This window comes from Vulpes vulpes, chromosome X (assembly GCF_048418805.1).
Source record: "Vulpes vulpes isolate BD-2025 chromosome X, VulVul3, whole genome shotgun sequence".
NCBI lineage: Eukaryota > Metazoa > Chordata > Mammalia > Carnivora > Canidae > Vulpes > Vulpes vulpes.
The window spans coordinates 80,882,087-80,907,448 of record NC_132796.1 but is presented as its reverse complement, the minus strand read 5'-3'; the positions used below and the strand labels follow the sequence as shown (position 1 = coordinate 80,907,448).

General features: G+C 44.1%; 1 protein-coding gene and 1 pseudogene across 14 annotated transcripts in view; one reads left to right on the top strand and one right to left on the bottom strand.

Annotated features, from left to right (window-relative positions):
• The window catches only part of PAK3 (p21 (RAC1) activated kinase 3), a 261,514-nt gene that overhangs the window by 188,309 nt on the left and 47,843 nt on the right, over positions 1-25,362 (bottom strand). For 7 of the 14 annotated variants that reach the window (XM_072743904.1, XM_026014857.2, XM_072743898.1 and 4 more), the window contains exon 2: positions 22,351-22,446. The exons of the other annotated variants lie outside the window; for them this stretch is intronic. The gene's annotated coding sequence lies outside the window, so the exon portion shown is untranslated. The remainder of the gene's footprint in view (positions 1-22,350; positions 22,447-25,362) is intronic. 14 annotated transcript variants of the gene reach the window in all.
• On the top strand, positions 23,931-24,527 carry LOC112932008 (cell division control protein 42 homolog pseudogene; annotated as a pseudogene).

Here is a 25,362-nt window from a genome sequence, read left to right as displayed (position 1 = left end):
GCCAAAATCAAGAGATGGACACTTAGCAGACTGCACAGCCAGGCATCCCAGAAGCATATGTACATTTTTAAAAGTATGTCTACTTCTATCTGTTTTTCATTTTAGGGTTTTAAGTACTTTGGTTAAAGGTACCTACCTACCTAACATTTTGCTTAAAAAAAGCATCCCCCTGCTACTTGGAAACCAAAGAACAAACAAATGGACTGTAAAAAGTACTTCTCCAGGAACTGGAAAGACAGTTATCATTTTTGACCAAGGTTCTGACATACCCATAACAGTGTTTCAGAAATATAATTCAGCTGGAAGAATTTTAGGTAGACTAGCAGGGATGATACTCTGTAGGGGGGCGGGGATCTGCTGGGACCTTGTTCTAATGGTTTAAGGTGACAAGGCCAATGGCAGTAGCAATGGTTAAAAAAAAGATAAATGTTCAAAAAATTCCAAAGAACATACACAGAGCGTGGTCAATATAGCATAACTGACAGGATGTGAAGGTCAGGAAGGATTCAAGGGGTCACAGCTCTGTAAAGGGCATTTCAGCCAATAAGGAAAATCTGTGGGGCCAGAGAGACCATTCCAACGTGCCCCAAACCATTCCATGTTGGGTGAGCTGCACTTCTGACTCCTCAGAAGAGAAAATTGGCCTATATTTGTTATTCTGGAAGAGAGCACAAGTTGATACATTCATCTTTAGGAGAGCAAGTTGGGCAAAATAAGAAGCTATTCTTTCAGGACTATTCAAAGACCAGTTACCGGATATTCCTATCTGACAACAAGAAATTCCCTTGGGTGTCCTAAGGAAAAAATGGCAAGAAACAAGCTTAGAGAGGAGAAATGTTCTCATAAGCCTGTACTGTCTGTGCAGAGCAATAACTATTTTAGATTAGGCTCCAACAAATTGAGATTGGGAGCTAGAAGGCAGCATCCAGATTTAATTCAATGGTCTCTAGAGCACCTAGCACATTACTAGTGCTCAATCAGTGTTAATCAGCCATGGGAGGAAGCATGGATCCATATGCCTAAGGTAAAAGAGAAATTAGGTTGGGCCAAATAAGACTCAAACAGGGGCCCAAAGAGAAATGGAATTAAGACCTCATGTTATACCCCTCACCCCCAAGTGGAATGAACACTGGATGGGGATTCCCAAATTCAAGGCTTAACCCTGTTGCCAATTATCTCTGTGACTTTAGACAAGTCATTTACTTCTCCAGACCTAATTATCTCTGTTGTCAAATGAGGAGAGTGGAACCTGCCATACAAGGTTGCTGGAAGGGTGGAATTAAATAAACTGCTTTAAAAAGCATCAAGCATCATACATGCCAAAGTATTTTTTAAGATTTTATTAATCTATTCATGAGAGTCACAGAGAGAGGCAGAGACATAGGCAGAGGGAGAAATAGGCTCTTTGTGGGGAGCCCAAAGAAGGACCCCAGGATCATGACCTGAGCCAAAGGCTGATGCCCAACCACTGGGCCACCCAGGCACCCCTTTGCCCAAGTATTTTGATGATTCTTATATACTTTGAAAATGGTCTGGGCCCAGCCAGGATTTTTCTAAAACAAAACCACCCTGGTCTGGAATTCCATAGAGGAGAAGGTCATATCTTTAGATGCCTAGTCTTTACAAATCTCTCTCAATTCATACCCTTTACTATTGGGAAATACATTAATTATTGAGAAGGCAAATGAAATCTGCTTAACAGATGAACAATACACTTTGATAATAAAATGAGAATCAGAATGCTATTTATGAATATGAGTCAAGCAATCCAGCCATGGGTAAATCAAAACCCTCTGACCCAGGAATCTTTCCTCTCCACACTGGTAAATATGCACAGATTAATGGGGATGCTACCCTTTTTCAGGGGGATGACAACAAAGTTCTATACCACTTGAGTGCTTATCAATAGGTGAATGGCTGAATAAATCCTGGTATATTCATATTATGGACTATTATGCAGCCACTTGGAAGAAATGAGCCAGATCTACTACTACTGATGTACTGTGAGCTCTGTGATGTACCCTTAAGAGGAAAGCCCAAACTGCAGAGAAATGTGTATCTCATGATCCCATTAGAGTACAAACAGCACAATCCCCAACTGATACATTCCATGCCTCCACATATTTGCATGTGCACAGGAAGGTTGTGGGAGGATTCAGACCCAGGTTGTACTACTGCTTACTCTGCAGGGAGGGAAAAGAGTAGCATATTGCTTACTTTCCTTTATATGGCTGTCCATTATTTCACTGATGGCATCGAGTATGTGCACCATTTATAATTTTTGACTATGTATAATAAACTTCACACGAAACTTCAAAGACTATTCCCTTCCACTGCTTCCCTGGCTTTTCTGGTCCTATGTCCTTCATGTCTACATTTCAAGATAATAAAGGTCATTTCTTGCTCAGAGACTCTGCCTGCTTTGCTGCTAAATCGTTTGCATGCCAGAGAGCTAAGGAGTGCAGGTTAATGGAACAAGAAGGCCTCGAACCAGGCTTTATCTCCTTGCCCCTTTCCAACATTTCTGGAATATATAAGTAACTTTTATGGGAAGTCAGACAAAGCCCTGTGTATAAAAGAGTCTTGTGTGAAAAAGAGGCAGCCATGTTTCCAAATTATGCCTTCCTTCAAGGAATCAGGAAATTGGCAAGCCCCGTGGCCGAGGAGTTCCAACTGCCCAAAACAGCAGAAAATGTCTGGGCCCTCACTACCCTTTTTCATTCTGTCCCATCCCTCCTGAAGAATAACTACCCAAATCCCAAAAAAGTCATCACCATCTTTTGAGCACCCATTTACGAGGCAGACACTGGCTGGCACTGCACTAGGCCTTTTCAGACATGCTGTCTCAAGTTAATCTGCACCACGGCCTCTGTGACAGTAAGGCTGTGACTCTGCAAATGTGGAATAGGCTGGAATCTTCTTAGAAAGCTGTCATTGGGATTCTTCAATCCCTTGATGTACCAAAGGTTGAGAACTCCCCCAGGGCTATTCCAACTATACTTGATGAAAGACAAATAATGGAGTTCAGGGAAGGTGGCTAGTACTTGAAAGGTCCCACACCCATGAAGAACAGAAATGAGAATGGCTTGTCCAGGATTTGAGTTAGCCAGAGGAATCTGCAGCTTCCCATGCTTATTGTGTCCATGAAGCCATTATACATGATATTCACTCCTGATATTGGCACGGCAGTTTCAATTCTGCAGGAATTTTCCTGAATGATTATCTTATACTCATGAATCTGAGGGAGATAAGACAAGAAAGTAGCCCAAAGTATAGTTTCAGAGGGGTTAGTTGACTTGTCATAAAGCAAGGACTAAAATCCAGGTAGTGAACAAAGGAAGCTGCTGTATGCGGTTGCTACACATTATTTTTTTTTTCTGTTCAATTAATTAACATCCATGCTGAGATTTATGGAGACACGATATTACTTAGTGAGGTAGAACATGAGTTTTGTTACTGACACACTATGTGGCCATTGAGTAGCTATGTGCCTCAGTTTATTAATCTATAAAGAGTAGGCAATAACAACGCCTACTTTCCAGAGACACTATAAGAACTCTTCTTTGATTAAATGAAACTGACATAGAGCATTTTTAAAATATTTTCAAATTTATTTTTAATATTTTCAAATTTGAATTCAATTTGCCAACTAGAGTAGTGCTCATCCCATCAAGTGCCCTCCTTAATGCCTGTCACCCAGTTACCCCGTCCCCCCACCCACCTCCCCTTCTGCCATCCTTTGTTTGTTTCCCAGAGTTAGGAGTATCTCCTGGTTTGTCTCTCTCTCTGACTTTTCCCTACTCAGTTCCCCTCCCTCCCTTTATGGTCCCTTTCACTATTTATTATATTCCACATATGAGTGAAACCATATGATGATTATCCTTCTCCGACTGATTTACTTCACTCAGCATAATACCCTCCAGTTCCTCCACATAGAGCATTTAGCACAGTGCTTGGCACACAGAAAGAATTCAGTACCTATAAACTATTCTCATCTTTGAAACTACTCAAGATGGGGCCCTTGCTCACAAGTACAAATACACAGCAGATCTTTGTGAGGCTGAGGAGTCTGCCAAGGTTATTCTGTAATACATGCTTTGAAATAGAGCAAATTTATTCATAAGGGCAAGGAGTCCAAAGATGGAAAAGGTGGTAACAAAAAGAACCACAGTCTTTAGAGGCCATAATTGGTCATAATCCCTTTCATGCTGTCTGCTGCCCCTGGGGCCACCAGAAGGCAAGATGACAATGTGCAGCAGCCACTGTGCTTTTTGCCCGCTTTCAGCCATGGCAAAAAGTGGCTTTGCCAGCCCCGACCCAAATTCTGCCAGTGCCATCCTTTGGGCCTGGCATCTCCCCAGGGGGCCAACAACCCCACTCTCTCTAAATGTACATGCCAGCCAGAGACATTTACCTGGTTGCTCTAAAGAGCAGAGGGGTAGAAAGAGGGAGAGCACCTAGGAAAATAGGGAAGAACAGTGTAGGGCATGAACCGTGACAGGAGGAGAGCCAAATGAATGAGTTCTGCCTTCTTCTAGATACAGCCTGCTTAAAGGTGCGTTAAACGCATGTCCTATGAATTTTACCTCAATATAAAAAAAGAGCTCAGGGGCTCAGGCCACCACAGCTTCAGAAATAGTGTAATGCAGACACTGGCCCTGGCCTGGGGTTCAAAGAGCCTCTTAGAGGCAATGAATGCTTATTTGGGTCTCCCTTGGAACTTGTCTTCTCTGTGCTGCCGCTCATGGTGGTGGCCTGTGAGTGTTTGTGTGGGCGTGTGCCTGTGTGCAAGAGAGAGAGATTTCTTAGAACAGTTCCTGTGATCCTTGACTGCAGGAATTTTCTCAGATAATAATGACAATAATAACACTTAAACGTTATTAGTTTCCCAGTAGATGATGTGGGCCTTAGTCCCTACAGTGAGCCCCAGAGGGAGGAATGACTCTCACACCTATTTTACAGATGAGAGAATGGAGGCTCAAGAAGTTCCAGGAGTTGCTACAAAGTTACTCAGTAACTAAATGAAACCAACCTGCTAAAACCCAAACCCAGGCAGCGTCCTCTGCTCCATGTACTAAACACCTACTCTCTGCCAGATGCCATGGAGACATCAGAGCAGTGGAAACAATATGACCTCCGCCCTTGAGGTAATGATAATGCAGATCAGGGAAGATCTACTGGAGAAGATTGCAAGGATCTTGTTAAGAGTGCTTGGCTGCTAAGTGAGGCAACTCATAATAGGAAGGGCTCAGAGAAGAGATGATATTGACAGTAACCACAACAGTTATAATTCACTTTGGCCAAGTGCTTTCTATGTGCCCGAAATGTGTTTGCCATGCCTGATCTTATTTCTTCCTTTTTTCTTTTGAAAAAAAGAAAGATTTTATTTATTTATTCATGAGAGACACGGAGAGAGGCAGAGACATAGGCAGAGGGAGAAGCAGGCTCCCCATGGGGAGTCTGATGAGGGGCTCCACCCCAGGACCGCGGGATCATGACCTGAGCTGAAGACAGACACTCAATCACTGAGCCACCCAGGCTCCCCTTTTATTTCGTCCTTACAGCAATCCCGAAAGTTACGAATTGAAACCAGCCTCACTACAAAGCACGGGAACTCAAGAGACTCAAATAGAAGCCAAACGAAGTAATTCATGCAAAATCTGTACAACTAGCCGGTAGGACGGGACTAGATTTGAACTACTCTTCAACTATACGCAGAAGAAATTAGAGAAATGCCCATCAAACGAATGGCTGTCTTCTATCTCTTGAACACCTGCTATATGCTCTCTGCCTCATTTAATGCTCACGACCCTTTGAATTTAATACGAATATTGGCACCAGCTAACAGATGAGGAACCTGAAGCTCAGAGATGTTAACTAGCCCATGCTCATCAGCTATTCAGTGGCAAAATTATGATGAAACTCAGGTCTGACCAATTCCAGTCATTTGTCTTCTGTAGTCTCCTGTGGGGCTGAGGGCTGCAGAAAGCCCCATTGCCTCTTGCTGTGCATCTGTGTCAGTTGACCTTAATTTGGACACAAATAAGGGAGCTACAAACAACAAGCTAGCCTCTCATTCAATGCCTGGAAAAAACATGATCACAGCATGCAGGCAGAGGGGAAAGGAGCTAACACCAGGAAGGGAGGGAGGTGAGGTCTAGAAAATTCTGATGGAGGCAGGGGCTGTTCTCCATCTGATCCCATCAGGGGAGAGACATTTGGGCTCCTCTCACAGCAGAGCATGCTACAACCAGCAGCCTGTACCTTGACACCTCGTCAGGATTACGTTGTTATCTGCAAAAGCCTTAGCTAGGCGCCAGATGCCACCCGCTGGGAGGGGCTAAATTTCTCCCATGACCTGTATCATGGGCTGGCTTTTGAATAGACTGCTTCACACCCCCTTCCCTGTGCTGCAAAGCCTTTGTTTATGCTTGTTCTGTTCAATGGATCAGAGTAACTCTCACAGGACCAGATCATGTGGCTGGCAGGGAGTCACCAGGGTCAAGAGGTCAAGATGATGGGCTGCCAATCCATGGAGCTTCACATGCCCACCCTAACTCATCTGGAAAGTTTCTCCTGCAGAGTTGAGCACCAACTACATGGTTCCAAAACACTTGCTGATTGACAGATTTATGCCCGGGTAATTCAGTCCTAGAGCTCTGCCACTCCAAGTGTGGCCCATGAACCGGTGGCACTGGCATCCCTGGGGAGTCTATGAAAGAGGCAGACTATCAGGCCCCACTGCAGACTTTTTGAATCAGATTCTGAGTTTAATCAGATCTTCAGGAGATTTGCATGAGCATGAAAGTGGGAGAAGCACTGGTTGGTAGGGGGACAGTGGCTCAGAAAAGCTTTCATTATTACCTATCCATAGTAGGTCCCCATTTCCGCTATTTCTCTGAATCCAATGGTTTCCAAATCTGGTTGTAAATTATTTCATCTATGGAGCTGGGCTTTTTTTCTTTAGATTTTTTTATTCAGAAATAATCTGAAACTAACAGAAGAGTTCTAAGAATAGTACAAAGAACACTTGTCAGCAGGGTAAGCCCTCACCCAGATTCACCAAATGTTAGCATTTGCCATATTTGCTTTATCCTCCCTCCCTACGTTTCCTTGTGTGTTTTTTTTTTTAATTTCTGTTTCATCTGAGTAAGTTGCAGGCATCATGCCCTTCACCCCTAAATACTTAGGTGTATATTTCCTAGGAATAAGGACAATCTCTTACATAATCATAATACAGTTATCAAGTTGAGAAATTTTAACACTGACATGATAATATCTAATAAACAGCCCATATTCAAATGTGGCCAATTGGTGATGTCCTTTATGGCAATCTTATTTCCCATCTGGAGAGTTTTTAAGAAGTATCAGTGCTGTGGCCCTAACCCCATACCAATTACGACAGACCCTCTGAGGGGGGCAGTTGCACATACACACTTTGAGGCCCTCCGTGAGATTCTAATGTGCAGCTGGGACCAAGAACATGTGTGCTCTAGGCTTTTTCTGTGAGTCCTATATATCATAGGAGTAGGAACTCTTGGCAGCACAGTAAATGCTAAGTGTAATTTGTCTAGGTGGCTTACTCCTTTAATATGAGTTCTGATATCACTAACCACCTATGAGGTTTGCCTGTGCCTTTCCTCGCTGCCTTCTGATGCCACCTCCTTTTTTTTTTTAAGATTTTATTTATTTGTTTGAGAAAGAGACTGATACAGAAATAGCGAGAGAGCACAAGCAGGGAGGAGTGGGAGAAGCAGACTTTCTGCTGGGCAGGGAGCCCGAAGAGGGGCTCAGTCCTGACCCTGAGATCATGACCTGAGCCAAAGGCAGATGCTTAACCAACTGAGCTTCCCAGGCATCCCCCTCGATGCCACCTTCTTTAATGGAAACAAAACATTCATTTTCCTATCCTGCTATGTCCCCTAATAGCTGCTCAGTGTGGCCCCTTTTTCTTCAAGAACAAATGAAGCCTCGAGTGATATGTGTGCTGTGCTGTGTTCGCACAGCTTCATCTAACAAGTTGGCTACATCGCCTCGGATTGCAGAGGAGTGAGGGCAGATGGTGGGAAAAGAACAATAGGGACACAGCAAATCAATGAAGGTGAGAGCTATCTTTCTCTCTGGTCTGGCCATGGAGTTTCTTTAGGGCTGGCCGATTGCTTTCTCATAATGAGACTGTTCTGGGATTCTCTTGGCTCGGAAAGCTGGCTGCCGAGGTGAGCAGCTAGAGCAAGCTGGGGCTGCAGAGGACAAGAAGGTAATGTGCAGATGCGGAGTAACTGCAAAACTGAAGCTAATCCCATGAGCCAGCGGGCTTTTGCATTTCCTTAAAGAATCTGGGTCATTCCAACTGGTCAGTTTTAACTGCTCCGTGGGTCTGTTCTGCTTTCATCAGGGAGCAGGCAAAGGGGAAGCCCGGCAGGCCTGAGAGGGAGCTGACCAACAGTTGAGGGTCTTTAGCTGGCTTGGTGCAAAATTGTTTCCCTAGCACGGAACCAGCATGGCCACACCACTCCCGCACTGCCTCCCACCCAAATGTCTGTCTCCTGGCAGCCCAAGAATGTCAGCTGTCTTTGAGAATGCTCTGACCAAGGAGGCCGAGTCCACCCTCATATGTGTTGGTGAACAGATTCTGGAAGAAAGGTGAAAGCAGGAAGGAGATCGTTTGGCTTCAAAACTGCTTTGTAAATGTCTGACAAATCGACTTGCTCTTAGCTGGTATTGAAATTCTTTAATATTCGAGGCAACTAGCCTGCTCAGATGGATTGCTTTAACAGATGCATCTTTGCAGTTAGTCAATGGCAAAATATTTGTGAGTGGTTAGTGTCTTTCCTCTTTGCAAGCACTCAATAACGTGCCAAATGAGATCATTCCCTCTGGCCCAAGACTCAAGAACATTCTGAAGTGTAATTCATCCTGATGGGGGAACCAAAGAAGACTCTGGTTATCACCAAAGTCCAAATGAAGGTTACCTGAATTCCCAGACCACCATTAGAAATGTCCGGAAATTCAGACCCATGCGCACTTGCCATTGCTGCTTCTGATCGTCTGTCATCAGAGAACTCTGTGTCTTATTGCAAATTTCTGTCCCTGCCAGTAAGACAGAATGTGCTTAAATTTATCAAGTATGTGTGAATTGCACAGATCTCAAGTTTTCTTACAAAAAGGCCAGCTTTGAGAAATGTTTTCATAGAATATGATGTTTCACATAGTTTAACCCAAGCTAACAAAAGGATTGTCTTTCACATTAAAACTATTAAAAAAAACTGGCCAATATTCTCTCCAACCACTGATTTTCACTTTCTAGTTATTTAACATGTATATTAAATATAATGAATATACAGATATATATTTTATACATCTATACATTTTGAGGGAAAAGATTTATTTGAGAGAGAGAGAGAGCAAGCGAGCACACATGAGCAGGAGGGGCAGAGAGAGAGATAAAGAGTCTAAAGCTGACTCAAAGCTGAGTGCAGAACCCGACATGGGGCTTGATCCCACAATCCTGAGACTATGACCTGAGCCGAAACCAAGAGTTGTACTGTAAACTGACAGCACCATCCAGGCTCTCCTACACATCTCTACATTTTAAAAATATACATTTAATATATACATTTACACATTTTGAGCTCCACCAACTTCAACTCAATTTGATATGTAATAGAGGAGTTCAGACATACACTAACTCGAATATCCCAGCTCTGAACCTGATTCTTCCCCCATCCTTATTGGATGGAGTTAGGCCCCTAACTCTCCCACTCCCCTATCATCATCCAAATATACAAATCTTCTGCTTCAGAATAAAAGCCCCAAATCCTTAGTTTGGCATTTAAAGCCTTTGCCAAGACCTGGTCCCAAAGATTACCTCCACCATCCCAGTCCTACATCCAGTGGTCCGGGCAAACCATCTTATTTGCTACTATATATAAAGCAAAGTAGTCATGTCTGTTTTGGAGTGCTTGCTATGTGCCAGCCACTGTGGTGGCTACTTCCTGTCATTATCTCATTTACTCCTTTCCCCAACCCAATGACATACATTACTTTCATTTCCCAAGTAGGGAAAAACAGAGGCCGAGAGAGGAGTTCAGTACCTTGCCCAAGGTCAGGCAGCTAGTAGGGAGTCTCACTCCTGAGCATATCGTCTTTACTAGACCTGTCAAGATAGGTTTCATTGAAAGTGTCCTGTGTTTTTGTGCCCCCACATTTTTGTTCATGGAAATATGGCAACAACCTTCTTTATGCCTCTGCTGGGTCTGCCTGCTGAAATCTCGTCCAGCTCAAATAGCGCCTCCTCCATGAAGGCTCCCCTGACTTTCCAGTGTTACAATTCATTCCTTCTGGCTCAGTGTTCTCATGGCCGTCAGCTCTAGTGCCTATACTACTTTTTATTTTTATGTAGTTACCTTTATGTGTTTCCTCCTCCTATCCACCTCCATCCTTCCTTACAGGAAGCTGAGCTTGCCATCATCGTGGCCATGTAATGCTGAAGCCAAAAGAGTGCCAGTCAGGTGCATTGCCAGGGATGCGGTAGAGGTGGGTGGAGAGGTAGGTAATCTCTGAACTCCCTCCCAACTCAGAGGACCCTGCACAATGGTTCTTCCAAGGACCGCAATGCACAGTCCATAGCAGAGAAGCTGGCGTGTCCCCGGAACTGCTGAGCTGGCAAAACTATCTGTCACTGTCATGTGTGTTTGAAGGTGACTCTGCTATGCAGATGTGGCTTGAGAGCTGCAGGCCTTGTCTCATTCCTTCCCTACAAAGACTACTCTTGGTGCTGTGCCAGCCAATTCTCTGAATTCGTATTGACATCTGTAGCACTTGGCACTTTGGCTTTCTGCCTCGGCCAGTGGTTTTCAAACTTGAGCATACATGGGGCTCACCAAAAGGGCTTGTTAAGGCACATTACTGGGGCCCAGGCCCAGGAAGTCCAGGGTAAGACCTGGGAATTGGCCCTTCTAACAGGTGCACAAATGATGTCAATGCTGCAGCTTCCAGGGCCACACTGAGGGCCACTATCCAGACAACGGCTTCACTTACAAGGAGATGGTTCCTCTCTGAGTGTTGCCCATGGAATCTGGGGGGCTGGTGGGGGCGCAGTGGAGGGAAAACCCTGAACTGGGAGCCTAAAGATCAGGGTTCTACTGAAGCTGCCAGCTATAACGAGCTGTGTGACCTTGGGCAAGTCTCAGCACCACTCAGGATCTCTGGCTTCCTCACTGGCACATGGACAGGGTGAAGCTGGTGATTGCTATCCTGGGTATTTCTGGAATTCAGAGTTGTTCTGTCAGTCTCATCTTTGGCCCAGCCTTTCAAGCTGGGAAGCCAGATATTGCCACGGCACCTCTTCAAACAATCAAGTGCCCACTCCTTCCCAGCATCACTCCAAGCTGGAGTGACCTACTTGTTTGAGGTTTTCCTTCATCAGCCATCCTTATATGTGGAGCCTGAAGAAGGACGTTGATGCCCTCCCTCTTGGAAGCCCAAAACTGCCATGTTGGGGTATGTGCATCTTGTATTTAAAAGGCACTTTAGCACAGAGATAAGGACACAGAATCCCAGTGTTGGTCTCCTGCGCATAAGTGGTTCTAACTGCTTACTGTGCAACCTTGCGTACATTAACATCTCTGAGCCTCCCTTAGCCAACTTTGAAACAGAAAAACAGTACCTGTTCCATGGTACAGGGTTGTTGTGAGGACTAAAAGAGATAATGCATGCAAGGCATTCACTCATAGTGCCCAGCACATAGTAAGTGCTTAAAATGGTTAAGCGTTGTTCCTATTTTTTTGAAAGACTTTATTTATTTATTTATTTATTTATTTATTTATTTATTTATTTAAGAGAGACAGATAGCACAAAAGCAGGGGGAAGGGAAAAGGGAGAGGGAGAAGCAGACTCCCTGCTGAGTAGGAAGTCCAACATGGGGCTCTATCCCAGGAACCTGAGATCATGACCTGAGCCAAAGGCAGACATTCAACCAACAGAGACGCCCAGGTGCCGTGGTAAGTGTTGTTTTTAAAAGGAAAGTAACTATCCCCCTATAACACTGGACAAGTAGGGAACCAGAGAACACTATGGCTGTAGGTCTGTCCTCTTTATACCTCCCCATGGTACACAACGACAAGAGTAGTAACACCTTGCACATATGTGATGTCTTACACTTTGTAGGATACTACCCACTAAGTCTTCTCGTCCAGTCTTTGTAATGCTGGAAGGACAAAGCAAACACACTTCTGTGGACCTCTGGGAGGCTTTCAATGTTCCAAATGACCACTGCTGTCTACAAGCCTCCCATGCAGCCAGTCTGGCTTTCCCTGTGTGCATTTCTGTTCCTGTATGGTTGGAAGAGGAAGCATCCTGGGCCGTGGCTGCCAGCTGAGGAGCCTCCAGGGAACCCCTCTGGTACTCGGCCTGTCTTTTTCAGGCACACATCAGACTAGGGGGCTGCTTCCTGTGCGGCATCACTGCCTGCATTCTGTTCAGTGCATATGTTCCCAGGCCCCAAACATCCAAATGATGCTAACTGAATGACTCGGGGACTTTCGATAACAAACATAAACCAAACCAGAAATATGTTTCGGGTTTTTTATCAGTCCCACTTATTAGTCCAAGAAAAATCAGCCCACCCCTCTATGCTACAAATTACACTTCTCATTAAGGCGAAAACAGAAAGATGTCTCAGGCTGTGGTATTACTGCCACACTCAGCATTAATTAGAGTTCAATGGCTGAAGAGGAAAGAAGCATGGGAGACTCAGAACCTTATTATGGTGCTTACTAATGATATGGTTCCTCACCAGAAGTTGGACAGGTATTCTAGACTCCAGCAATTTCACTTCCTTGCTCTTCCCTTCCCTTTGCATTTCTGTCTTCTGTGACTCTGCTGGAAACCTTGATTTAGTGTCTATTGTTTGACTCCCTTGATCCTTCCTCTGTGGCCAGGTTCTGTCTGTTATGTTTAGGACCACGGGAGGAGGCACACTGATCTTGCTTACCTTGCTCTAGGTCCATTGGGTTTCCTACTGCTCCTTAACCTGGTCAGGCTTCAAGGCCTTTGCACTAGCCACTCCCTCTGACAGGTGCCCTCCTTTTTGGGCCTCTTGCTCCCTCTCTTCTTTAAAGTCTTTTATTCAAATGTCATCTTCTCAGTGACCATCTCATTTTAAAGCTACCCTTCTCCTCCTCCCTACCTGCCTTTCCTCTTCCTTTCTCTTCATAGTGCCCCCTGCCTTCTAATATACAATATAAATAATATAATTTATACAATATGATAACTTCTAATACCTGATACAAATAACTGATTATTTTATTTATTGTCGCCCCATCTCCCTTCCTCCTTCTCTCCCTTTTACCATCCCAAAACGTAAACCCCAGGAAGGCAGGGATATTTTTAACTTTTTATTTTGAAATAATTTTATTGAACAGTCTTTTTTTTTTTCTGGAGGATGGGGTGATGATCTTTTTCTTTTGTAACTTCTATCATAAAATGGAATGTTTAGGGCTGACATTTCTCTCTTACTTCAAAAGCAGGTTCCCCTGCAACTTCTTTAATAAGAAGAATAAGTAATAATATATAATTAGTGGATCTAATTGACAGATGAGGACACTGAGATTCAGGAAGCATAGCGGATACTGTCAATGTCCAGCCCTTATCCTTCTGGCATTTCTCATATCTGTGCCTGACAGGGTTCAAAATGCCTGAAACACTTTTAAACCTTAAAGGAAAATTGTAAACCCAACACAGAGAGTTACTGTATATCCTTTACTCGACTTCCCTAATGTTAACAACTTACATAATAATGGTAAAAGTATTGGGGCGCCTGGGTGGCTCGGTCGGTTGAGCACCTGACTCTTGGTTTTGGTTTTGGCTCAGGTCATGATCTCAGGGTGGTGAGAGCTAGACCCGGGGTAGGCTCTGCACTCAGCATAGAGTCTGCTTGCGATTCTCTCTCCCTCTCCCTCTGACCCTCCTCTTGCTCAATCTCTCATTCTCTCTCTTTCTCTCTCTCTCTAAAACTAAATAAACAAAATCTTTATAGAAAATAATGGCAAAGGTATCTAAGCCAGAAAATTGATGGTGATACAACACTATCAACAATCCACAAACTTTACTCAAATGTTCCCCGTTTTCTTACCAGTGTCCTTCTGCTAGGCAAGGATCCAACCCAGGAGCTCATTCTATTTGTTGCCATGTCTCGTTAGGTTCCTCTAACCTGTGACAGTTTCTGTCTTTCATAACCTTGATGATTTGACAAGTCCAGGTCAATTATGAGATAATTTCCTTCAATCAAAGTTTGTCTGCTGTTCTCTCATGGTGAGATGATGACTGCGCATTGGGGCAAGAATACTACAGAGGTGAGAGGTTGGAGAGGCTCGGGTTTTTTGTCCATGGGCTGCAGGTTCGATTTCCAGTTGACTGGAATGGAGCTTACCACATCGGAAGTACTCAGTATTTGTGAAGATACAGACCAGACCACCAGGGACTAGACCACCAGGCACCCACACTCCTTTCTGGTCATAGGAGATGATGTTTTGTGGAATATCATGTATGTGGGAACCTCTTGTGGCTTTGAGGAGGAGTAGGTAAGACAACTGAGGTAGGGTGAGAGTCCCCTACCATAGAACTAAACAGTACCAGGCAAAGGACTCCACGTAGCATGTAGCCCAGTGTAGGGAAAATGGTCTAACGCTTGGACAAAATGGTAGCCATATTTTTTTACTTGAAAAAGTACTACCCTCCCCTCCTGCTAGAGACTGAACGTTTGTATCCGCCCCAAATTCCTATGTCAAAACCTAATCCCCAGCGTGATGGCATTTGGATGTGAAGCCTTTAGGAGGTGATCAGCTCATGAGGCTGGAGCCCTCCTGAATGGGGTCAGTGTCCTTATTAAAAGAGACCCTACAGAGTTTATTTGCTCACTTCCGCCATGTGTCACTATAGTGAGAAGTTGAGCATCTACGAACCAACGAGAGGTTCTCATTAGACACTGTATCTGCCAGCACCTTGATCTCAGATCTTGCTAGCCTCTACAACTGGAAAATATAAAATTCTGTTGTTTCTAAGCCAGCCAGTCTATGGTATTCTGTTATAGGAACAGGAACAGACTAAGCGACAGCCCGAAAAAAGCACACTAGGGTTTTGTCTGAGGACTGATATGGAGAGAATACATGTGAAGAGCTTGGAGCAGGATCTGGAATATAGTAAGCACTCGAGAGGCATTGTGCAAATTTCTGTACCTTCCAGAACACTATCCAATAAATCATCTTAAGATACTCAAAGCAACGCCTTAGGGGCAAAGACTATTACTTTCATTGACTGATAAGGAAATCAAGGGTTAGAGAACTGCAAGGATTTATCCAAGGTCTCTGGGCTAGCAAGGGAGAGAGCTGGACTGAGATATAATTCATATATGTCTAGTCCAGAGCCGTTCCCATACTCCCCTCGACATACAGTACTGCCTCACCAAATGCCAGCAGTCACGGAATGAGAATGTGGGCTTCAGCTCATCTCTGAGCATCTCAACCTTGTTGGTGTTGGACAGGGTCTGGGGCACTGTCAACCTTCTATGATCTTATAGTACACATGAGAGAGGCAGTACTAAAACTATCCCAACAAGTATCCCTGGAACAACAGGTGTACTGCCAATCATTAGGCAGCTTCCACCCTTTGATACAGGGCTTTGGAGATGGTTGTTTGGACGTTGGGAGGCATATTCCAAGGGAAGGATCACTGTAAACAGGGGTAAGCACCCAAGTCAGCCTACCAAATGTGAAGATAGAGCACTGCTATGGCTCCAGAGCCTTCTCCACAGGTTTTTTAGGGCAAGAGGAGAGAAGAATGAAACAAGGCCGAAGAGGCAGGCAAAGGCTGGATGCCACCCGGCCTTGATGGCCTAGGACGAAAGTTGGATTGAATTCTCTGTATGGATGGGAAGCCACTGGAGGCTTTTAAGCCAAAAGAATGATATCACCTGTCTTACATTTTTAAAGAGAGCACCCTGATGCTATAATAGAGGACTACAGAGAATGTGATTCCATAGTCAGACTGAACCAGGCTTGAGTCTCCACCCTTCCCCTACGTAGCTTGAATCTCTTCTGTTCACTGGAGACAATAGTAGTATTCACCTGACCGAGATGCAATGAGGAGTACAACCGACAAGGTATGTAAAGTGCTTAGCTCAGTGTCTGGCCCATAGTAGGCGCTCAGTATCTGTTAGCTGCAATTAAGACTAGCAATAGTACTATTATTATTATTAGTAGTAGTAGTAGTAGTAGTAGTAGTAGTAATTGTTGCAATATTTAGTACTACAGTCACAACTTTGAGAAAACACACAGGATGTGATCCAGATCAGGTATTATTAGGTCAATGCTGGTTGAAGTTAACTTTCTGGACTCTTAAGACCTAACACTATGGTGGAGTCTCTGGGTGCCAGGTGAGAAGATGGAAAAGGTCTGTCTGGGGTTGTTGCAAATTAGCCAGGGGGGTTGCCCTGTGTCTTCTGCCATGTCCAGGACCCGCACTTGCCACTGGCTTTGGCCCCACACGGCGCTGTGTCTGGGTGTAAAGTGTGGCGGCAGGGAAGGCATGGAAAAAGAAGCATTTTTTTTCCTCATTTTTTTGTGTCAATTCCCAGAGTCCCCAGGGGTTCATTCATCCAAAAGTTGTCAAGTGCCTTCTGTGTACTAGCTCAGTGCTGGGCCGTGCCATCTTCCTGGCGACAGCCGAGTCACAGGCCCCATGGGGAGGGCCCACTGCGCCAAGCCATCACCTTACCCTGTGGAAGTTGTGCAATGCAGCAACTGGGAAAAGCCAGGTGCCAAGGCTACCAGGCACTGCATGGACATGGGCCTCTCCTTTGTGGACTCCAGTTTTGCTGTTCCTTGGCCTGAGCTACAGGATGTTATTAATTACCCTCCAGCCAGCAAGGGCAGGCAGGGTTGCTGGTGTGGCACGCATCTCACATGCGCCCAGTCCCGCAGACAGACAGGCCATGCCTGGAGAACGGTGATGACGCAAAGTGGTTTCGCCTCTGGCACCCTCCTGAGCTCTGTGGTCTTGTCTGACCACACCTGCTTCTTACAGTCCCAGAGCCTGTCCTCTCCCTGGAACAGATGACTAGAGAGACATTGTATGCCCTCTTGGCAAAGAGAGTCGTGCCACACCAACCCCTGCTTTGGCTGTCTGGCCCCAGGGCAAGCTTGGTATGCCAGGAGCAGGACAGGAATGACTAGAACTGAAACTAGGGTGCTGCTCCATTCACCTGCCACTTTCTCCTGCTACTCAGCTCTTTGATATTTACTCTCATGCATGTCTGCAGTCACTTGATCATTAACTTATTCAGCAATATTTGCTGAGTGCCTACTCTGCGCTGGGCACTGTGGGAGCTTATGGCCCAAGGCCAAGGCCCTGCCCTCACCCAACTGACATTCTAATTTGGGGGTCTCGGTCATTTTCTTTAGAATATTATTTCTCCCATCCCCCAAATTAATAAAACTCTCTCTCAAGGCTAATCCCCTTGAGATACTGCTTCTACCCCATTTCTGTCCTCCTCTTAATACTAAAACTTTGGGGCAACTGTTTATGCTCATTGCTTCCAAATTCTCTCCTTCTCTCTCTTGAACTCACTGCCATCACAGTTCTGATCAAGATCACCAGTGACCTACCTGTTACAAAATCCGAAAGTCACTGGTTATCTCTTTGTCCTCATCTTACTTGAACTCTTGGCAGTGGCTGACACTAAGTGAGCCCTCACTCTTCCTTAAATAACTTTATTCTCTCGGCTTCCAGGAAACCACATTCTGTTGGTTTCTTCCTTCTGCTCTGACTGCTTCTGCTCAATCCCCTTTGCTTGTTGCTCCACAACCCAACCTCTAATCTTTGAAGTGCTTTAGGTGTCAGTCCCTGGGCTTCTTCTCTTTTCTACTTGAGCTTACTGTCTAGGATATTTCATCCAATCTCATGGCTTGCAAAGTTCTGTCTCCAGGCCAGACCTCTCCTATAAAGTCCAGGATCTATCTTGCTACTTGACATCTCCAAGTGAAGGTCTAGTGGGCACTTCAAACTTAGCAAGTTCAAAATTAAGCTCTTGATGTTTCCTCCTAAAACCTATTCTTCCGCTGCTGCCCTACCCATCTCAGTGTAATGGCAACTCCATTCTTCTAGATGCTCAGGCCCCAAAGCAAGTTGTCCCTCTTGACTGTGCACTGTGTCTCATGCCCAACATGCAGTCTGGCAGCAAATCCTGTATATCTTAACTCCCAAAATGCAACCAGATTTTGACCATTTCTCATAGGTTCTCACAGCAGTGCCATTCCTACCATCCTTCTTCAAGCCACCATCATCACTTGTGTCTCACCTAGATTATTGCAGTGACGTCCTTGCAGGTTTTGCTGCTGTTACCCTTTTCCCCATTCAGTTCTCTATGGAAGGAAGAGTGAACCTATTAAAATCTCAGTCAGCTTATACTACTCTCTGCTAGAAATTCCTCAGTGATAACCCTTCTTACTCAGAGTAAAAGACAAAGCTCTTAAAATAACTTCTAAGGCTCTATATTATCTGCTCCCCTCTATTAAGTTTCTAAATTTATCTCCTACCAATCTGCCCCTTGTTCTCAGCTCTCTAGCCATACTGGCCCCCTTGCTGCTCCTCAAACACACCAGGTATAATCCAGCCTCAGGGCCTTTGCATTTACTATTCTGTGCCTTGGATGCTCTATATTCAGATAACTGCAGATCTAGATCTTTCACTTCTTTCAAATCTTCACTCGAGATTCACCTTTCCAGGCCATTCTATAGAAAACTTTTCTCCCTCCACCCCCCACCCAAACCCCCCAATACCTCCATTTTATGCTGTAGATTTCCTCCTGACCACTTATCATAATCTAACATACTGTATGTCTTAGTCTGCTCGGGCTGCCATAACCAAATACCATAGAGTGGGTGGTTTAAACAGTAGAAATGTATTTCTCACAGTTCTGGAGGTTGGGAAGTCCAAGGTCAAGGTGCCAGCAAGGTCAGTTTCATTCTAAAGTCTCTCCTCTTGCCTTCTACATGACTGCCATCTTGCTGTGGGCTCACACAACCTTTGTGTGTGTGTGTGTGTGTGTGTGTGTGTGTGTGTGTGAGGTGGAATTGGGGATAGAGCAAGCTCTCTGGTCTCTTGTCTTATAAAGCCACTACCCTCATGAGCTCATCTAACCCTAATCACCTCTCAAAGGCCCTGTCTTCAAATATCACATTGGAGGTAAGGGTTACATCATATGAATTTGGGGTGGGGGAAGTTATAAACATTCAGTCCATAATACTATATATATATACGTATAAAGCTATATGACTATGCGTATTTGCTGATCTTCTTTATTGTTTGCCTTCTCCCACTAGAATGGAAGTTTCATAAAGGGTTAGAATTTGTGTTTTTTTGTGTGTGTTCATGATTTTAATCCCTGTGTTTCTAGTACAGCCAGACAAAATAGGCACTCAATAAATAATAAATGAATGAATGAAAAGAATTACACCTGGTGATAAGGACTAAGAAGAAAATAAACAAGCTCATAGCTTAGAATGGAGGCTGTGAACCTTGCCTACACATTAAAATTACCAGGGGAACATTTAAAGATAGAGATAACCTGGGCCTTATTCCCAGAGGTTGTGATTTCCGTGGTCTAGAAGGGACCATTTTTTTAAAATGTTCTCTGGGTGATTCTTAAGGTGAAGTGAGGGCTGAGAACCAGTGAGTTTGAGGTTAACAAGGAGGTACATGAACCATCAGGAAGCTACTTGAGATAGGGTGAGCAGGGAAGAAGGTTTAAATAAATGATCTTGGTTTGAGATGGTATCATCTAAGTGGTAACCTGAAGGACAAAAGGAAGCTCTGGGAAAATTGAGGCATAGGTGGGATCCAATTCCTGGTGGTGGACAGAACAAAAACAAAGGTACCAAGGCAGGAATGAGCTTGTCATGTTCTCACAACAGAAGACCAGTGTGGGTGGTACAGAGTGGGCAAGAGGAAGAATGCATCAAGATGACTTTGATATGCAGGAGCCAGATTATGCAGGGCCTTGGAGACCATGAGGAGACTGGACTTGATGCTACATGAGATAGGAGCCACTGAAGGGTCTTGAGGAGGTGAATGATGTGATCTCATTTTACTTCTTTCTACTGTGCAGTGCTGTCTGGACTACATGGGTGAAACAACTTAGAAGACTATTTTGTGGTAGTTTAAGGGGGACTTGGTGGTGGCCTGAACTAGGTTCTTGCCTAATATCCATTTCCATGTAGACAGCAGAAGTCTTAGAGTGGTACACAAATCCAGTCTACCCAGATGAAAACACACCCAGGGCCACTGTTTTCTGTAAAACTTTCCAAAGCTAAGATACCGTACATTGCTAATTCTGTGATCAGTGGCTCAGTGGTTGGAATGTGTATGCTATGGCCTGCCCTAGGGACAAGGTCCCGTTGATCAGTTAATGGGAGATATGCTTTCAAACTAGAAAACAATACCATGATCAAGAGGCTTAGAAAAAGTAATGGCAACATTGACTCATCTAAATTTTCAAAGGCCACACTAATCACCAGCATTGGGTCTTTTATGCTTCCTGCGCAGAGAGGAAGAGAGACTGGAAAAGAGAGAGAGAGAGAGAGAGAGAGAGAAAGAGAGAACTCTGCTTTCAAGGGAATTTAACAAATTGTAGGAAGGGATCAAGACCTGAACACAAATAGAAGAAACATAAGACATAATGAGGTAAGTATCCAAGGGGAGGTATAAATATAATCAATAACTGCTACCAGTTATTTAGTACTCAATTTATGCTGAAAACCATGTTGGATGTTTTACGTATGTTCTCACTTCATCTTCACAACTCTATGGAAGTAGGTAATATGATCACCCATAATGGTGATGATGATGATGATGGCAGCTAACTTGAAGTGCTTCCTAGTGGCCAGGCATTGGGTTTGGTGCTCTGAAATCTCTTATATAGGTACATCTTCATTCTATAGATGAGGATAACTAGGCCCAGCAAGGATAAGTGACATATCCAAGATCACAGAGCTGGGCAGGTACAGCGGTGATACTTAAATGCAGCCTTGACTCTCAAGCCCATGCCCTTAAAGTGTTCTAAAAGTTCAGAGGAGGCAGCTCCTACCTTTCTTTGGGAGGTGCACCTGTGCAGGGATGGAACGCCCCCCCCCACACACATCATGGAGGAGGAAAGGTGTGAGGATGAGAAAGGAGGGGCCTATTGAGGCTCAGTAAGGGGCCTTACTTGCCAGAGCTTGTGTGTGATGGGGTATAATAGCTCGATGGCAAGGCAGTTCTCCTTCCTGTTTTGGCTCTTAACCACCTCACCTATTCCAACCAGGGCAGAGACTCCCATCAAGCCTGTCTGTCACTCAGGGTTTGATCTTGGGGTGCTTCGGTTTTCCAAAGGCCCCCAAAAGCTCCAACAGTTTTAACTTCACTCCAAGGGAAAACAAAGTATAGATTTTCAACCACAAACCCTGGTGAGTAGGGAGTTGGCAGTTCCCCCCTAGTTCTCTCTTAGTAGAAAGTTGCCCTTGGAATTTAGAACATTGACAACTAGATCCAAAAAGGACAGGGAATCCAGAGGATTCAGAAACCAGCACCCAACACAACATCTCAAGCCAGCAAAGAAAGTTCGCCAAGCAACACTACTTGCAACAGCAAAAATTTGCCAATGATGTGAATTCCCCTCGATACAGGATTGATGATATAAATTAGGAAACATCCCCAGGAAAGAACACTAGGTTGTCATTGTAAAGGATGAAGTCAGACTCTATGTTCTGACAAAGAAAGACGTTTCCAAAATATTGTAAGTGAAAAAAAGCAAGTTACACAACATTCTCTATCATATGATACCATGTAAATCACAGATCTGTTTATGCACACCCAAAATCATTACCACCATTATCCAGCAGGGTGTTGGCACAAAGAATTACAGAAGGACTCACACTTTCTAATTCATACACTTTGGTATGTTGTTAACACAACAAGCCAATACTACTTTCAGAGTTGGGGGGAAACCCTAATAGTCTCCATTTTACAAACCAAAAGGTGCTACCTTAGATCATCCTTTATCCACACTGCCTTTTGTAACCACAACATATCTTGGATTCAGGAGTGCATCTGAAATTTTCTCCTGTAACTTTCTCATGAATGGGCTAAGACAAGACAGCAACGTATTAACCAGATTATAACACGAGTCAAATGGATTGGCAACTGATGAAAGAATTTTACCCAAAGCACGGATAACTACCAACAGAAAAGTCTCTAAAGGCCACGAGGCTTTTCCACTTCCATTAATAACTTAGATGACACAGAAAATACACTTACCACGTCTGAAGATGACCCAAAGCTGGCAGGGATATCAAATATGTTGAAGAACAAAGCTGAGATTCAAAATAAGCTCAGATGGGCTGGAATACCAAACTAAAATTAAAAAAAAAAAAAAAGGTAAAATGTGTAAGATAAAGTAAAACTCCTCAATTAAAATTTTGAAAGTCCTTTTTGTGACGCCAGAGTAAGGGAACCATTGCTTGGCGGGAGCTTACATAAAAACAAACAATTCAAAAAAGATCTAGGGGTTTGAGTTGACCCACAGTATAATTTGAGCCAACAGTTAGTTTACTGTCGCTTAATCATTTAGCTGTTAAAAACGGAGCACAAGTTTAGGGTGTATTAATCAAAGCAGTGTTTCTAGATCCCAGAATAGAAATGTGCCACTGTGATCTCTGCTGTTCCCTCCTAAAGCCTCCTATTCAATTCTAGGGACTACATTTTAAGAAGGTCACTGACAAAGCGGAGCACCTCCAGAGGAGGGTCACGAGAGTGATGAACGGATTTGAAACCATCCCAGAACAGGAGTGGCTCTTGAAAGGACCAGAGATATGGGGCCGGAAAGAGAGAAAAGTCTGGGGATGCATAGTATCCCCACCTGCCTTCGCATCTCAAATAGTGCTTTCCTATGGAAAGTGGGCACTTTTTCTCGGTTGCTCCTGAGACAGATCTAAGACTACTGCCACCCAGTGGTGGCAAGAAGGCTGACTTTTAGTAAACCTGTCAGAAGGCTTTCTGACCTTGAGAGGCTGAGCGGGATGGTAGGGTGGTACGTGTAGGTCAAGGCTGGGTGAACAGAAGCCCAGTAGCAGAATCACATTAACTGGGTCCCTTTCCTCTCTAAAAGGTTCCATTGCTTCCTCCTATTCTCTGTGTCATCACTTCCACTCCGTGTCCTCTGGACCAAAGAGCCTTCTCTCTGCAGTCTATAGAATGGTTAAGGACAGCTCTGCAGGAACTACCAGGGCTGTTGCCCCTTGGTCCTTATCATGCAAAGCTGTGGATGAAAAATCCACTGCTTATGGGAGGGCCAAATGGTCAATGGAAGTCAGATCACGTCCCTCCCTGAACAAGATCCTCCCCCATGCCTTTTCCATCTCTCCCTGTAAATGCCTACAAAGCCCTGAACCAGCCGCCCCTATGACCTCTTTGACATCCTATTACCCTTCTCCTTGTTCGCTCTACTCCTGCCACAGGGCTTCCAAGTTCTTTCTTAAATGCCAAGCATGATCCTAAATCACATCACATCGTGCAACATAACATTTTATATTTTTATTCTATCTCCCTCCATGGGTCTATACATTGCTTAATTGCGGGGATCTGCCTGTCCCATTGTTGCTCTTGAACTCCCACCCCTGGAGCACCAGCCAGCCCACAGGAGGTGCTCAGTAACTGTTTCACACAATGATCTCTAAATCCCAAATTCCTGCCATTCTCTTCAGTCTTGATTTCCTTGACAGAGGAGAAATTTCCAATTTAAGAATTGGATCTCGGCAGTGCTGCCAACGCCCTGGAGGAGAAGCTGAGGTCATCATTGAATTTGAAATATTTAAAGTAGATACAAAACTGTTTCAGCAATGCAGAAAATTAAGTGCATTGTTGTGGGCAGGGGTGCCATTGGTAAAACATGTCTCCTGATATCCTACACAACAAACAAATTTCCATCTGAGTATGTACTATGTACCAACTGTTTTTGACAAGTATGCAGTCACAGTTATGATTGGTGGAGAGCCATATACCCTTGGACTTTTTGATACTGCAGGGCAAGAGGATTATGACAGATTACGACTGCTGAGTTAACCACAAACAGATGTATTTCTAGTCTGTTTTTCAGTGGTCTCTCCATCCTCATTTGAAAATGTGAAGGAAAAGGGGGTGCCTGAGATAACTCACCACTGTCCAAAGAGACTCCTTTCTTGCTTGTTGGGACCCAAATTGATCTCCGAGATGACCCCTATCCTATTGAGAAACTTGCCAAGAACAAACAGAAGCCTATCACTCCAGAGACTGCTGAAAAGCTGGCCCGTGACCTGAAGGCAGACAAGTATGTGGAGTGTTCTGCACTCACACAGAAAGGCCTAAAGAATGTATTTCGCGAAGCAATATTGGTTCTGGAGCCTCCAGAACCGAAGAAGAGCCTCAGGTGTGCACTGCTATGAACATCTCTCCAGAGCCCTTTCTGCACAACTGGTGTCAGCATTGTACTAAAAGCAATGTTAAATCAAACTAAAGATTAAAGATTAAAATTCATTTTTGCAATAATGACAAATGCCCTGCACCTACCCACATGCACTCGTGTGAGACAAGGCCCATAGGTATGGTCCCCTTTCTCCTCTCAGTACTAGTTAATTTGAGTAATTGTGTATTGTCAGAAAAGTGATTAGTACTAGTTTTTGTTCTGTCATTTCGAAAAAAATTTTTTTTTGTTTAAAAGCAAGGCATGCTTGTGATGACTCTGTAACAGTTGAAACTGCTCCCGGCCTCCATCCACTCTGGAGAATGATCTGGGACATTTAGGGTTTTTTTTTCCTTTTTTTGTTGGGGTGGTGGGGTGGTGGTGCAGGGAGTGTGGGGGGGTTTGTTTTTATTTAGTCATGTTTTTTAAATTCATTAACCATTGGATAGCCCTTAAGGGGAGGAGGACAGATTGATTCCACATTCCACTTCCTAGATCTAGTTTAGAAAACTTGTTCCCCACCTGGTGCTCTTAGGAAGGAGTATAGTAAATGCCTCACTTAATAACATACTCTTTTTTTAAAGTTGCCTTTTCTCTCCACCCTTGAGTAGGTCCAGTATTTGATGAAACTCATGAAAGTGGGTGGAACCTATCTTGCCCCTCCTCTTTTCAAGTATGCACTATATATGTGACTGTGACTTTCAAGGAACTTTGTTTGCCATTTGCTGAATTTTTTTGAAGTTAATTTCTAACTTCTTTCACTGATAAACGAAGAAAAGTATTGCACGTTTTGAAATACATCAAATAGATTATGTAATTAAAAAACATTTTTC